The sequence below is a fragment of the Mustela putorius genome, unplaced genomic scaffold (assembly GCF_011764305.1).
Source record: "Mustela putorius furo isolate JIRA1106 unplaced genomic scaffold, ASM1176430v1.1 tig00003972_pilon_pilon_pilon, whole genome shotgun sequence".
In the NCBI taxonomy this organism is placed as follows: Eukaryota; Metazoa; Chordata; class Mammalia; order Carnivora; family Mustelidae; genus Mustela; species Mustela putorius.
In genome coordinates, this window is record NW_025422115.1 from 10,978,533 (window position 1) to 10,993,983 (window position 15,451).

The following is a 15,451-nucleotide window of genomic DNA, read 5'->3' on the forward strand; positions in this document are numbered from 1 at the left end:
ATCGCCTGTGCCACAGGGTCCATCCTTTGGGACCCAGCCACCATGGAGTTTTACATGAGGGCGGGAGGGAGTCCACAGGACTGCGCACATGGGGGTGGGAGGAAGCCCTGGGCCCAGACCAAGTCCAGGAGAAGTGTCGTCCCAGGAAAGACTTGGCCACACGATGCTGGGATGGTAGGCGGCGGCACCCCCTCCACAGGGCCATTTCTCCCCGTGCCAGAGGTTCACGTTGAGTATGGCTTCCCAGGTGACTGTGAGCCACGAGTGTGCGTGGAGTCTAACCATGGCGAGTGTGATGGGTTTCTCGCGGTTGTTGGCGGCAGCACCTGGGCACCCTAGTGGTGCTTGGCTAGGTTCGGTGGGCCAGGTCAAATCTGGAGGGTGACGCCATTTGCAACGCCTTGGCCTGACTTGGCAGTGGAAGCATTCGTGGAGAGGCTCCTTCAGGGTGGGTTGCCGGCACCTGCCTGCTTCCCACAAGTCTGTGTTGCCAGATGGACTGCAGCAGGCAGAATCCAGGTGGGAACCTTGGCACGAGAAAGGCCCTCATACGGATGGCAGGCGAGGCTGCGGGATGTGGGAGAGTGCCGACAAGGCCTTGCTGCCTGCTGGTCCAAGTCACATGTGTTTCTGTAGTGGCCTGCATGTGCGATAGATTTAGGGACCCCGGGAATGGAGACACTGGGTCCCTTGGCAGGCCAGGCAGTGCTCCGGGTCAGAGGCTCTGCCTCCTGTGCCACCGAAGACCTGGGGCGTGCTGCCCCGACCCATGGGCAATTTCGGGCCATGTTCCAGAGCCCCAGAACTGCTGGCTGCGCCAGCTTCCGAGGGTGCTATTGGGAGGCGGGGAGTCGTGCAGGTGGCATGAGTGTATGGGGTCACCGCCTCTCACGGTTTGCCCCTGAGCCCACAGGAACGAGGTGGAGGTGACCTTCTGCCGGGTGGATTTGTGGTCAACACCTCGGGACCTGGGGTATCTTAGAGCCGGCATGGGTTTTCTCTATGGAGGAAGAGAGGGGATCGGGCAATGGCACGGAGGGCCATCGGGCCCCACCTGGGGGGAGGCCACTTACTCCCACCCCGACGGGGCTCATTGCTCCTAGGGGGATTGCCCTGGACCAAAGGGGATTTCCCTCGGGTTGGTTTCCTGATGCCGCATCGTGTTGCTAGGTCGTGCATCACCTCGGTGGGCCGAGAGTAGGTGCTGGTTGCGTGGTGGGTACCAACGTTGGGATGCGGCTGGTTGGGGAGACGCTCCCTCTGGGGTGATACCCCTCTGGGGAAGGCGAGATTGCACGGATGCCCCTGGTGCTCGCTAGGGATGCGCCACACGCCAGCCCTTTCTGCAACCGATGGAGAAGACAAGTGTTGCCGTATGTGGTCTAGGTACTCGTTTCCATTAAAGGACACAGTGTGCGGGCTGTCCCAGTCTCAAACCCACTGTGGACCCCCCCCCTCAACACTCTCTCCCCTTCCTGTCACCCTTCCCTCCATTTTACCGCGCCCGGCCCCGTGCCTGCATACTTGGAGGCTTCCATGTGTAGACATTGGTCCTCAGGCACGGGACCAGGCACTGCCCATCGTAGGGAGAGGTAGAGCAGAGTGTCCCCACTGCGTGGCACCTGCGTGGAGCCCCACAGACGTGTCCCTGGGCTGAGGCGCTCCTGTCACTTCTCCCCATGTTCCAGGTGGAGTTGGCTGCACGCGGGTGTCGGTGACTGTTGGCGAATCCCATTTTCCTGATCCGCGATGCCCTACCTGTGAGGCGAGGACGCCCCTGGAGAGGCATGCTGTGTAGGCGTTGGTCAGCTGGGAGTCACCCACATCTGCAGTAAGTGTCTCACCCTTGCCACCACATGCCCGGGACTTCCCCGAGGCCTCCTTGGCTGAGAAAGTCCCCCTTGTCAACCCCGTGACCAGGGGCTGGGTGTTCAGAAGGGTCGACGTGTCTGAGCTCAGTGGCCGTGCAAGGCTGGAGCCGGCCCTTTGAATGCTCCGGGTCCTGAGACGTGCTCGGATCGATGATGACTCCCTACAAATGCATTCCTTGGAAATCTGAACAAAATGAGTGACAATCCCTACCGTCGTCCTCATCGGAACTGAGGTCCAGCACGTGGTTCCCCGCCAGGAGGTCCGAGAGAGATTCAGGCCAACCGAGATCTTTACCGCTAACTCGGAGTGTTGGCACATGGGAATGTCGCCAATCGGGCTGGGGAACTGCTCCGTGGCAGAGCAAGTATGCCCCCTCCTGTAGCAGATGGCCAGCGGGAACCAGGGCCCTCTGGGGTCAAAGGTCTGGCTGCTTCCAGAGAGGCTATGGAGGACGTGCGTGCCAGAGGTCGGCTGCCCACGTGGCCCGGAGCCCCCGAGGCCCTCTCCGCCACTCACCGGGCACTGCCACTAGCACCGCTGTCCTCGCCGCGGTCCCTGGCCTTTGTGCCTCCAACTCCCTTGTGCCTTGTCCACTAAGGGCAGCGAGGTTTTAGAAACGGAATGGGAAGGGGATGCTGGGCCAGGAGCGGAACATACTTCATCTGCAACGGTTCCGCGACGGAGGGCATGAGGCCCACCGTGGCGGCTGGGCATCCTCAGGGAGTTCCGGGACTGGTTAGAACAGTGAGTGACTCCGATGACATCGCCTGTGCCAGAGCGTCCATCCCTTGGGCCCCGGCCACCATGGAGTTTTACATGGGGGCGGGAGGGATGCTACAGGGCTGCGCACATGGGGGCTGGGAGGAAGCCCTGGGCAGAGATCAAGGCAGCTAGAAGTGTCGTCCCATGAAAGACTTGGCACCTGATGCTGGGATGGGAGGCTGCGGCACACTTGCCGCAGGGCCATTTCTCCCCGTGCCAGAGGTTCACGTTGAATAAAGCTGCCCAGGTGACTGTGAGCCACGAGTGTGCGTGGAGTGTAACCAAGGCGGGTGTGATGGGTTTCTCGCGGTTGGTGGCGGCACCACACTAGTGGTGCCCGGCTAGTTTCGGTGGGGCAGGTCATATCTGGAGGGTGACGCCCTTAGCAACGCCTTGTCCTGACTTGGTAGTGGAAGCATTCGTGGAGAGGCTCCTTCAGGGTGGGTTGCCGGCACCTGCCTGCTTCCCACAAGACTGTGTTGCCAGATGGACTGCAGCAGACAGAATACGGGTGGGGACCTGGGCCCGAAAATGGCTCTCATTCGGGTGGCAGGCGAGGCTGCGGGATGTGGGAGAGTGCCGACAAGGGTAACTGAATGCTGGTCCAAGTCACATGTGGTTCTGCAGTGGCCTGCATTTGCGATAGATTTAGGGACCCCGGGCCCGGAGACACTGGGTCCTGTGGCAGGCCAGGCAGTGCTCCGGGTGAGAGGCTAGGTCGTGCATCTCCTTGTTGGGCCGAGTAGGTGCTGGTTGCGTGGTGGGTACCAACGTTGGGATGCGGCTGGTTGGGGAGGTGCTCCCTCTGGGGTTATACCCCTCGGGGGAAGGCGAGGTCGCACGGATGCCCCTCCCTGGTGCTCGCTGGGGATGCGCCACATGCCGGCCATTTGTGCCACCGATGGAGAAGTCAAGTGTTGGCGTCTGTGGTCTAGGGACTCGTTTCCATTAAAGGACACAGTTTGCGGGCTGTCCCACGTCTCAAACACACTGTGCGCACCTCCCTCCCCCCAACACTCTCTCCCCTTCGTGCCACCCTTCCCTCCATTTTCTCCCGCCCGGCCCCGTGCCTGCATACTTGGATCCTTCCATGTGTAGACTTTCGTCCTCAGGCACGGGTCCAGGCACTGCCCATCGTAGGGAGAGGTAGAGCAGAGTGTCCCCACTGCGTGGAACCTGCATGGAGCCCCACAGACGTGTCCCTGGGCGCTGGCGCACCTGTCACTTCTCCCCATGTCCCAGGTGGAGTTGGCTGCACGGGGGTGTCGGTGACTGTTGGCGAATCCCATTTTCCTGATCCGCGATGCCCTACCTGTGAGGAGAGGACGCCCCTGGAGAGGCACGGTGTGTAGGCGTTGGTCAGCTGGGAGTCGCCCACATCTGCAGTAAGTGTCTCACCCTGGCCACCACATGCCCGGGTCTCCCCCGAGGCCTCCTTGGCCGAGAATGGCCCCCTTGGCAACCCCTCGGCCTGGGGCTGGGAGTTCACAAGGGCCGACGTGTCTGAGCTCAGTGGCCGTGCCAGGCTAGGGCCTGCCCGTTGAATGCTCCGTGTCCTGAGTCGTACTTGGATCGATGATGACTCCCTACAAATGCATTCCTTGGAAATCTGAACAAAATGAGTGACAATCCCTACCGTCGTCCTCATCGGAACTGAGGTCCAGCACGTGGTTCCGCGCCAGGAAATCCGAGAGAGAAATTCAGGCCACCCGAGATCTTTACCGCTCACTCGGAGTGTTGGCACATGCGAATGTCGCTCCTAGGCCGGGGAACTGCTCTGTGATAGAGGGATTATGCCCCCTCCTGTAGCAGATGGCCAGCAGGAACCAGGGCCCTCTGGGGTCAAAGGTCTGGCTGCTTCCAGAGAGGCCAGGGAGGTCGTGCGTGCCAGAGTTCAGCCGCCCACGTGGCCCAGAGCCCCCAGGCCCTCCCCGCCACTCACCGCGCACCGCCACCAGCACCGCTGTCCTCGCTGCGGTCCCTGGCGTTGAGCCTCCAACTCCCTTGTGCCTTGTCCACTGAGGGCAGAGAGCTTTTAGACACAGAATGGGAAGAGGATGCTGGGCCAGGAGTGTGGAACATACTTCATCTGCAACGGCTCCACGACGGAGGGCATGAGGCCCACCGTGGCGGCTGGGCATCCTCCGTGAGTTCCGGGACTGGGCAGGACGGTGACTCCGATGACATCGCCTGTGCCACAGGGTCCATCCTTTGGGACCCAGCCACCATGGAGTTTTACATGAGGGCGGGAGGGAGTCCACAGGACTGCGCACATGGGGGTGGGAGGAAGCCCTGGGCCCAGACCAAGTCCAGGAGAAGTGTCGTCCCAGGAAAGACTTGGCCACACGATGCTGGGATGGTAGGCGGCGGCACCCCCTCCACAGGGCCATTTCTCCCCGTGCCAGAGGTTCACGTTGAGTATGGCTTCCCAGGTGACTGTGAGCCACGAGTGTGCGTGGAGTCTAACCATGGCGAGTGTGATGGGGTTTCTCGCGGTTGTTGGCGGCAGCACCTGGGCACCCTAGTGGTGCTTGGCTAGGTTCGGTGGGCCAGGTCAAATCTGGAGGGTGACGCCATTTGCAACGCCTTGGCCTGACTTGGCAGTGGAAGCATTCGTGGAGAGGCTCCTTCAGGGTGGGTTGCCGGCACCTGCCTGCTTCCCACAAGTCTGTGTTGCCAGATGGACTGCAGCAGGCAGAATCCAGGTGGGAACCTTGGCACGAGAAAGGCCCTCATACGGATGGCAGGCGAGGCTGCGGGATGTGGGAGAGTGCCGACAAGGCCTTGCTGCCTGCTGGTCCAAGTCACATGTGTTTCTGTAGTGGCCTGCATGTGCGATAGATTTAGGGACCCCCGGGAATGGAGACACTGGGTCCCTTGGCAGGCCAGGCAGTGCTCCGGGTCAGAGGCTCTGCCTCCTGTGCCACCGAAGACCTGGGGCGTGCTGCCCCGACCCATGGGCAATTTCGGGCCATGTTCCAGAGCCCAGAACTGCTGGCTGCGCCAGCTTCCGAGGGTGCTATTGGGAGGCGGGGAGTCGTGCAGGTGGCATGAGTGTATGGGGTCACCGCCTCTCACGGTTTGCCCCTGAGCCCACAGGAACGAGGTGGAGGTGACCTTCTGCCGGGTGGATTTGTGGTCAACACCTCGGGACCTGGGGTATCTTAGAGCCGGCATGGGTTTTCTCTATGGAGGAAGAGAGGGGATCGGGCAATGGCACGGAGGGCCATCGGGCCCCACCTGGGGGAGGCCACTTACTCCCACCCCGACGGGGCTCATTGCTCCTAGGGGGATTGCCCTGGACCAAAGGGGATTTCCCTCGGGTTGGTTTCCTGATGCCGCATCGTGTTGCTAGGTCGTGCATCACCTCGGTGGGCCGAGTAGGTGCTGGTTGCGTGGTGGGTACCAACGTTGGGATGCGGCTGGTTGGGGAGACGCTCCCTCTGGGGTGATACCCCTCTGGGGAAGGCGAGATTGCACGGATGCCCCTGGTGCTCGCTAGGGATGCGCCACACGCCAGCCCTTTCTGCAACCGATGGAGAAGACAAGTGTTGCCGTATGTGGTCTAGGTACTCGTTTCCATTAAAGGACACAGTGTGCGGGCTGTCCCAGTCTCAAACCCACTGTGCACCCCCCCCCTCAACACTCTCTCCCCTTCCTGTCACCCTTCCCTCCATTTTACCGCGCCCGGCCCCGTGCCTGCATACTTGGAGGCTTCCATGTGTAGACATTGGTCCTCAGGCACGGGACCAGGCACTGCCCATCGTAGGGAGAGGTAGAGCAGAGTGTCCCCACTGCGTGGCACCTGCGTGGAGCCCCACAGACGTGTCCCTGGGCTGAGGCGCTCCTGTCACTTCTCCCCATGTTCCAGGTGGAGTTGGCTGCACGCGGGTGTCGGTGACTGTTGGCGAATCCCATTTTCCTGATCCGCGATGCCCTACCTGTGAGGCGAGGACGCCCCTGGAGAGGCATGCTGTGTAGGCGTTGGTCAGCTGGGAGTCACCCACATCTGCAGTAAGTGTCTCACCCTTGCCACCACATGCCCGGGACTTCCCCGAGGCCTCCTTGGCTGAGAAAGTCCCCCTTGTCAACCCCGTGACCAGGGGCTGGGTGTTCAGAAGGGTCGACGTGTCTGAGCTCAGTGGCCGTGCAAGGCTGGAGCCGGCCCTTTGAATGCTCCGGGTCCTGAGACGTGCTCGGATCGATGATGACTCCCTACAAATGCATTCCTTGGAAATCTGAACAAAATGAGTGACAATCCCTACCGTCGTCCTCATCGGAACTGAGGTCCAGCACGTGGTTCCCCGCCAGGAGGTCCGAGAGAGATTCAGGCCAACCGAGATCTTTACCGCTAACTCGGAGTGTTGGCACATGGGAATGTCGCCAATCGGGCTGGGGAACTGCTCCGTGGCAGAGCAAGTATGCCCCCTCCTGTAGCAGATGGCCAGCGGGAACCAGGGCCCTCTGGGGTCAAAGGTCTGGCTGCTTCCAGAGAGGCTATGGAGGACGTGCGTGCCAGAGGTCGGCTGCCCACGTGGCCCGGAGCCCCCGAGGCCCTCTCCGCCACTCACCGGGCACTGCCACTAGCACCGCTGTCCTCGCCGCGGTCCCTGGCCTTTGTGCCTCCAACTCCCTTGTGCCTTGTCCACTAAGGGCAGCGAGGTTTTAGAAACGGAATGGGAAGGGGATGCTGGGCCAGGAGCGGAACATACTTCATCTGCAACGGTTCCGCGACGGAGGGCATGAGGCCCACCGTGGCGGCTGGGCATCCTCAGGGAGTTCCGGGACTGGTTAGAACAGTGACTCCGATGACATCGCCTGTGCCAGAGCGTCCATCCCTTGGGCCCCGGCCACCATGGAGTTTTACATGGGGGCGGGAGGGATGCTACAGGGCTGCGCACATGGGGGCTGGGAGGAAGCCCTGGGCAGAGATCAAGGCAGCTAGAAGTGTCGTCCCATGAAAGACTTGGCACCTGATGCTGGGATGGGAGGCTGCGGCACACTTGCCGCAGGGCCATTTCTCCCCGTGCCAGAGGTTCACGTTGAATAAAGCTGCCCAGGTGACTGTGAGCCACGAGTGTGCGTGGAGTGTAACCAAGGCGGGTGTGATGGGTTTCTCGCGGTTGGTGGCGGCACCACACTAGTGGTGCCCGGCTAGTTTCGGTGGGGCAGGTCATATCTGGAGGGTGACGCCCTTAGCAACGCCTTGTCCTGACTTGGTAGTGGAAGCATTCGTGGAGAGGCTCCTTCAGGGTGGGTTGCCGGCACCTGCCTGCTTCCCACAAGACTGTGTTGCCAGATGGACTGCAGCAGACAGAATACGGGTGGGGACCTGGGCCCGAAAATGGCTCTCATTCGGGTGGCAGGCGAGGCTGCGGGATGTGGGAGAGTGCCGACAAGGGTAACTGAATGCTGGTCCAAGTCACATGTGGTTCTGCAGTGGCCTGCATTTGCGATAGATTTAGGGACCCCGGGCCCGGAGACACTGGGGTCCTGTGGCAGGCCAGGCAGTGCTCCGGGTGAGAGGCTAGGTCGTGCATCTCCTTGTTGGGCCGAGTAGGTGCTGGTTGCGTGGTGGGTACCAACGTTGGGATGCGGCTGGTTGGGGAGGTGCTCCCTCTGGGGTTATACCCCTCGGGGGAAGGCGAGGTCGCACGGATGCCCCTCCCTGGTGCTCGCTGGGGATGCGCCACATGCCGGCCATTTGTGCCACCGATGGAGAAGTCAAGTGTTGGCGTCTGTGGTCTAGGGACTCGTTTCCATTAAAGGACACAGTTTGCGGGCTGTCCCACGTCTCAAACACACTGTGCGCACCTCCCCCCAACACTCTCTCCCCTTCGTGCCACCCTTCCCTCCATTTTCTCCCGCCCGGCCCCGTGCCTGCATACTTGGATCCTTCCATGTGTAGACTTTCGTCCTCAGGCACGGGTCCAGGCACTGCCCATCGTAGGGAGAGGTAGAGCAGAGTGTCCCCACTGCGTGGAACCTGCATGGAGCCCCACAGACGTGTCCCTGGGCGCTGGCGCACCTGTCACTTCTCCCCATGTCCCAGGTGGAGTTGGCTGCACGGGGGTGTCGGTGACTGTTGGCGAATCCCATTTTCCTGATCCGCGATGCCCTACCTGTGAGGAGAGGACGCCCCTGGAGAGGCACGGTGTGTAGGCGTTGGTCAGCTGGGAGTCGCCCACATCTGCAGTAAGTGTCTCACCCTGGCCACCACATGCCCGGGTCTCCCCCGAGGCCTCCTTGGCCGAGAATGGCCCCCTTGGCAACCCCTCGGCCTGGGGCTGGGAGTTCACAAGGGCCGACGTGTCTGAGCTCAGTGGCCGTGCCAGGCTAGGGCCTGCCCGTTGAATGCTCCGTGTCCTGAGTCGTACTTGGATCGATGATGACTCCCTACAAATGCATTCCTTGGAAATCTGAACAAAATGAGTGACAATCCCTACCGTCGTCCTCATCGGAACTGAGGTCCAGCACGTGGTTCCGCGCCAGGAAATCCGAGAGAGAAATTCAGGCCACCCGAGATCTTTACCGCTCACTCGGAGTGTTGGCACATGCGAATGTCGCTCCTAGGGCCGGGGAACTGCTCTGTGATAGAGGGATTATGCCCCCTCCTGTAGCAGATGGCCAGCAGGAACCAGGGCCCTCTGGGGTCAAAGGTCTGGCTGCTTCCAGAGAGGCCAGGGAGGTCGTGCGTGCCAGAGTTCAGCCGCCCACGTGGCCCAGAGCCCCCAGGCCCTCCCCGCCACTCACCGCGCACCGCCACCAGCACCGCTGTCCTCGCTGCGGTCCCTGGCGTTGAGCCTCCAACTCCCTTGTGCCTTGTCCACTGAGGGCAGAGAGCTTTTAGACACAGAATGGGAAGAGGATGCTGGGCCAGGAGTGGAACATACTTCATCTGCAACGGCTCCACGACGGAGGGCATGAGGCCCACCGTGGCGGCTGGGCATCCTCCGTGAGTTCCGGGACTGGGCAGGACGGTGACTCCGATGACATCGCCTGTGCCACAGGGTCCATCCTTTGGGACCCAGCCACCATGGAGTTTTACATGAGGGCGGGAGGGAGTCCACAGGACTGCGCACATGGGGGTGGGAGGAAGCCCTGGGCCCAGACCAAGTCCAGGAGAAGTGTCGTCCCAGGAAAGACTTGGCCACACGATGCTGGGATGGTAGGCGGCGGCACCCCCTCCACAGGGCCATTTCTCCCCGTGCCAGAGGTTCACGTTGAGTATGGCTTCCCAGGTGACTGTGAGCCACGAGTGTGCGTGGAGTCTAACCATGGCGAGTGTGATGGGTTTCTCGCGGTTGTTGGCGGCAGCACCTGGGCACCCTAGTGGTGCTTGGCTAGGTTCGGTGGGCCAGGTCAAATCTGGAGGGTGACGCCATTTGCAACGCCTTGGCCTGACTTGGCAGTGGAAGCATTCGTGGAGAGGCTCCTTCAGGGTGGGTTGCCGGCACCTGCCTGCTTCCCACAAGTCTGTGTTGCCAGATGGACTGCAGCAGGCAGAATCCAGGTGGGAACCTTGGCACGAGAAAGGCCCTCATACGGATGGCAGGCGAGGCTGCGGGATGTGGGAGAGTGCCGACAAGGCCTTGCTGCCTGCTGGTCCAAGTCACATGTGTTTCTGTAGTGGCCTGCATGTGCGATAGATTTAGGGACCCCCGGGAATGGAGACACTGGGTCCCTTGGCAGGCCAGGCAGTGCTCCGGGTCAGAGGCTCTGCCTCCTGTGCCACCGAAGACCTGGGGCGTGCTGCCCCGACCCATGGGCAATTTCGGGCCATGTTCCAGAGCCCCAGAACTGCTGGCTGCGCCAGCTTCCGAGGGTGCTATTGGGAGGCGGGGAGTCGTGCAGGTGGCATGAGTGTATGGGGTCACCGCCTCTCACGGTTTGCCCCTGAGCCCACAGGAACGAGGTGGAGGTGACCTTCTGCCGGGTGGATTTGTGGTCAACACCTCGGGACCTGGGGTATCTTAGAGCCGGCATGGGTTTTCTCTATGGAGGAAGAGAGGGGATCGGGCAATGGCACGGAGGGCCATCGGGCCCCACCTGGGGGAGGCCACTTACTCCCACCCCGACGGGGCTCATTGCTCCTAGGGGGATTGCCCTGGACCAAAGGGGATTTCCCTCGGGTTGGTTTCCTGATGCCGCATCGTGTTGCTAGGTCGTGCATCACCTCGGTGGGCCGAGTAGGTGCTGGTTGCGTGGTGGGTACCAACGTTGGGATGCGGCTGGTTGGGGAGACGCTCCCTCTGGGGTGATACCCCTCTGGGGAAGGCGAGATTGCACGGATGCCCCTGGTGCTCGCTAGGGATGCGCCACACGCCAGCCCTTTCTGCAACCGATGGAGAAGACAAGTGTTGCCGTATGTGGTCTAGGTACTCGTTTCCATTAAAGGACACAGTGTGCGGGCTGTCCCAGTCTCAAACCCACTGTGCACCCCCCCCCTCAACACTCTCTCCCCTTCCTGTCACCCTTCCCTCCATTTTACCGCGCCCGGCCCCGTGCCTGCATACTTGGAGGCTTCCATGTGTAGACATTGGTCCTCAGGCACGGGACCAGGCACTGCCCATCGTAGGGAGAGGTAGAGCAGAGTGTCCCCACTGCGTGGCACCTGCGTGGAGCCCCACAGACGTGTCCCTGGGCTGAGGCGCTCCTGTCACTTCTCCCCATGTTCCAGGTGGAGTTGGCTGCACGCGGGTGTCGGTGACTGTTGGCGAATCCCATTTTCCTGATCCGCGATGCCCTACCTGTGAGGCGAGGACGCCCCTGGAGAGGCATGCTGTGTAGGCGTTGGTCAGCTGGGAGTCACCCACATCTGCAGTAAGTGTCTCACCCTTGCCACCACATGCCCGGGACTTCCCCGAGGCCTCCTTGGCTGAGAAAGTCCCCCTTGTCAACCCCGTGACCAGGGGCTGGGTGTTCAGAAGGGTCGACGTGTCTGAGCTCAGTGGCCGTGCAAGGCTGGAGCCGGCCCTTTGAATGCTCCGGGTCCTGAGACGTGCTCGGATCGATGATGACTCCCTACAAATGCATTCCTTGGAAATCTGAACAAAATGAGTGACAATCCCTACCGTCGTCCTCATCGGAACTGAGGTCCAGCACGTGGTTCCCCGCCAGGAGGTCCGAGAGAGATTCAGGCCAACCGAGATCTTTACCGCTAACTCGGAGTGTTGGCACATGGGAATGTCGCCAATCGGGCTGGGGAACTGCTCCGTGGCAGAGCAAGTATGCCCCCTCCTGTAGCAGATGGCCAGCGGGAACCAGGGCCCTCTGGGGTCAAAGGTCTGGCTGCTTCCAGAGAGGCTATGGAGGACGTGCGTGCCAGAGGTCGGCTGCCCACGTGGCCCGGAGCCCCCGAGGCCCTCTCCGCCACTCACCGGGCACTGCCACTAGCACCGCTGTCCTCGCCGCGGTCCCTGGCCTTTGTGCCTCCAACTCCCTTGTGCCTTGTCCACTAAGGGCAGCGAGGTTTTAGAAAACGGAATGGGAAGGGGATGCTGGGCCAGGAGCGGAACATACTTCATCTGCAACGGTTCCGCGACGGAGGGCATGAGGCCCACCGTGGCGGCTGGGCATCCTCAGGGAGTTCCGGGACTGGTTAGAACAGTGACTCCGATGACATCGCCTGTGCCAGAGCGTCCATCCCTTGGGCCCCGGCCACCATGGAGTTTTACATGGGGGCGGGAGGGATGCTACAGGGCTGCGCACATGGGGGCTGGGAGGAAGCCCTGGGCAGAGATCAAGGCAGCTAGAAGTGTCGTCCCATGAAAGACTTGGCACCTGATGCTGGGATGGGAGGCTGCGGCACACTTGCCGCAGGGCCATTTCTCCCCGTGCCAGAGGTTCACGTTGAATAAAGCTGCCCAGGTGACTGTGAGCCACGAGTGTGCGTGGAGTGTAACCAAGGCGGGTGTGATGGTTTTTCTCGCGGTTGGTGGCGGCACCACACTAGTGGTGCCCGGCTAGTTTCGGTGGGGGGGCAGGTCATATCTGGGAGGGTGACGCCCTTAGCAACGCCTTGTCCTGACTTGGTAGTGGAAGCATTCGTGGAGAGGCTCCTTCAGGGTGGGTTGCCGGCACCTGCCTGCTTCCCACAAGACTGTGTTGCCAGATGGACTGCAGCAGACAGAATACGGGTGGGGACCTGGGCCCGAAAATGGCTCTCATTCGGGTGGCAGGCGAGGCTGCGGGATGTGGGAGAGTGCCGACAAGGGGTAACTGAATGCTGGTCCAAGTCACATGTGGTTCTGCAGTGGCCTGCATTTGCGATAGATTTAGGGACCCCGGGCCCGGAGACACTGGGTCCTGTGGCAGGCCAGGCAGTGCTCCGGGTGAGAGGCTAGGTCGTGCATCTCCTTGTTGGGCCGAGTAGGTGCTGGTTGCGTGGTGGGTACCAACGTTGGGATGCGGCTGGTTGGGGAGGTGCTCCCTCTGGGGTTATACCCCTCGGGGGAAGGCGAGGTCGCACGGATGCCCCTCCCTGGTGCTCGCTGGGGATGCGCCACATGCCGGCCATTTGTGCCACCGATGGAGAAGTCAAGTGTTGGCGTCTGTGGTCTAGGGACTCGTTTCCATTAAAGGACACAGTTTGCGGGCTGTCCCACGTCTCAAACACACTGTGCGCACCTCCCCCCAACACTCTCTGCCCTTCGTGCCACCCTTCCCTCCATTTTCTCCCGCCCGGCCCCGTGCCTGCATACTTGGATCCTTCCATGTGTAGACTTTCGTCCTCAGGCACGGGACCAGGCACTGCCCATCGTAGGGAGTGGTAGAGCAGAGTGTCCCCACTGCGTGGAACCTGCATGGAGCCCCACAGACGTGTCCCTGGGCGCTGGCGCACCTGTCACTTCTCCCCATGTCCCAGGTGGAGTTGGCGGCACGCGGGTGTCGGTGACTGTTGGCGAATCCCATTTTCCTGATCCGCGATGCCCTACCTGTGAGGAGAGGACGCCCCTGGAGAGGCACGGTGTGTAGGCGTTGGTCAGCTGGGAGTCGCCCACATCTGCAGTAAGTGTCTCACCCTGGCCACCATATGCCCGGGTCTTCCCCGAAGCCTCCTTGGCCGAGAATGGCCCCCTTGGCAACCCCTCGGCCTGGGGCTGGGAGTTCACAAGGGCCGACGTGTCTGAGCTCAGTGGCCGTGCCAGGCTAGCACCTGCCCGTTGAATGCTCCGTGTCCTGAGTCGTGCTTGGATCGATGATGACTCCCTACAAATGCATTCCTTGGAAATCTGAACAAAATGAGTGACAATCCCTACCATCGTCCTCATCGGAACTGAGGTCCAGCACGTGGTTCCGCGCCAGGAAATCCGAGAGAGAAATTCAGGCCACCCGAGATCTTTACCGCTCACTCGGAGTGTTGGCACATGGGAATGTCGCTCCTAGGTCGGGGGAACTGCTCTGTGATAGAGGGATTATGCCCCCTCCTGTAGCAGATGGCCAGCAGGAACCAGGGCCCTCTGGGGTCAAAGGTCTGGCTGCTTCCAGAGAGGCCAGGGAGGTCGTGCGTGCCAGAGTTGGCCGCCCACGTGGCCCAGAGCCCCCAGGCCCTCCCCGCCACTCACCGCGCACCGCCACCAGCACCGCTGTCCTCGCTGCGGTTCCTGGCGTTGAGCCTCCAACTCCCTTGTGCCTTGTCCACTGATGGCAGAGAGCTTTTAGACACGGAATGGGAAGAGGATGCTGGGCCAGGAGTGGAACATACTTCATCTGCAACGGCTCCACGACGGAGGGCATGAGGCCCACCGTGGCGGCTGGGCATCCTCCGTGAGTTCCGGGACTGGGCAGGACGGTGACTCCGATGACATCGCCTGTGCCACAGGGTCCATCCTTTGGGACCCAGCCACCATGGAGTTTTACATGAGGGCGGGAGGGAGTCCACAGGACTGCGCACATGGGGGTGGGAGGAAGCCCTGGGCCCAGACCAAGTCCAGGAGAAGTGTCGTCCCAGGAAAGACTTGGCCACACGATGCTGGGATGGTAGGCGGCGGCACCCCCTCCACAGGGCCATTTCTCCCCGTGCCAGAGGTTCACGTTGAGTATGGCTTCCCAGGTGACTGTGAGCCACGAGTGTGCGTGGAGTCTAACCATGGCGAGTGTGATGGGTTTCTCGCGGTTGTTGGCGGCAGCACCTGGGCACCCTAGTGGTGCTTGGCTAGGTTCGGTGGGCCAGGTCAAATCTGGAGGGTGACGCCATTTGCAACGCCTTGGCCTGACTTGGCAGTGGAAGCATTCGTGGAGAGGCTCCTTCAGGGTGGGTTGCCGGCACCTGCCTGCTTCCCACAAGTCTGTGTTGCCAGATGGACTGCAGCAGGCAGAATCCAGGTGGGAACCTTGGCACGAGAAAGGCCCTCATACGGATGGCAGGCGAGGCTGCGGGATGTGGGAGAGTGCCGACAAGGCCTTGCTGCCTGCTGGTCCAAGTCACATGTGTTTCTGTAGTGGCCTGCATGTGCGATAGATTTAGGGACCCCGGGAATGGAGACACTGGGTCCCTTGGCAGGCCAGGCAGTGCTCCGGGTCAGAGGCTCTGCCTCCTGTGCCACCGAAGACCTGGGGCGTGCTGCCCCGACCCATGGGCAATTTCGGGCCATGTTCCAGAGCCCCAGAACTGCTGGCTGCGCCAGCTTCCGAGGGTGCTATTGGGAGGCGGGGAGTCGTGCAGGTGGCATGAGTGTATGGGGTCACCGCCTCTCACGGTTTGCCCCTGAGCCCACAGGAACGAGGTGGAGGTGACCTTCTGCCGGGTGGATTTGTGGTCAACACCTCGGGACCTGGGGTATCTTAGAGCCGGCATGGGTTTTCTCTATGGAGG

General features: G+C 61.6%; 1 long non-coding RNA gene and 6 other non-coding genes across 7 annotated transcripts in view; all 7 read left to right on the plus strand.

Moving 5' to 3' along the window:
• Window positions 1-15,451, plus strand: part of LOC123389285 — an 80,084-nt gene that overhangs the window by 3,566 nt on the left and 61,067 nt on the right. The window contains exons 3-8 of the long non-coding RNA XR_006603857.1: window positions 1,689-1,831; window positions 3,877-4,019; window positions 6,506-6,648; window positions 8,687-8,829; window positions 11,315-11,457; window positions 13,502-13,644. This is a non-coding gene — a long non-coding RNA (uncharacterized LOC123389285). The remainder of the gene's footprint in view (window positions 1-1,688; window positions 1,832-3,876; window positions 4,020-6,505; window positions 6,649-8,686; window positions 8,830-11,314; window positions 11,458-13,501; window positions 13,645-15,451) is intronic.
• On the plus strand, window positions 2,016-2,108 carry LOC123389388. The gene has a single exon (XR_006603995.1). It is a non-coding gene; the product is annotated as a small nucleolar RNA SNORD116 (small nucleolar RNA).
• Window positions 4,204-4,296, plus strand: LOC123389389. The gene has a single exon (XR_006603996.1). It is a non-coding gene; the product is annotated as a small nucleolar RNA SNORD116 (small nucleolar RNA).
• On the plus strand, window positions 6,833-6,925 carry LOC123389390. Its single transcript, XR_006603997.1, has one exon. It is a non-coding gene; the product is annotated as a small nucleolar RNA SNORD116 (small nucleolar RNA).
• Window positions 9,014-9,106, plus strand: LOC123389391. The gene has a single exon (XR_006603998.1). It is a non-coding gene; the product is annotated as a small nucleolar RNA SNORD116 (small nucleolar RNA).
• On the plus strand, window positions 11,642-11,734 carry LOC123389392. The gene has a single exon (XR_006603999.1). It is a non-coding gene; the product is annotated as a small nucleolar RNA SNORD116 (small nucleolar RNA).
• On the plus strand, window positions 13,829-13,921 carry LOC123389395. The gene has a single exon (XR_006604002.1). It is a non-coding gene; the product is annotated as a small nucleolar RNA SNORD116 (small nucleolar RNA).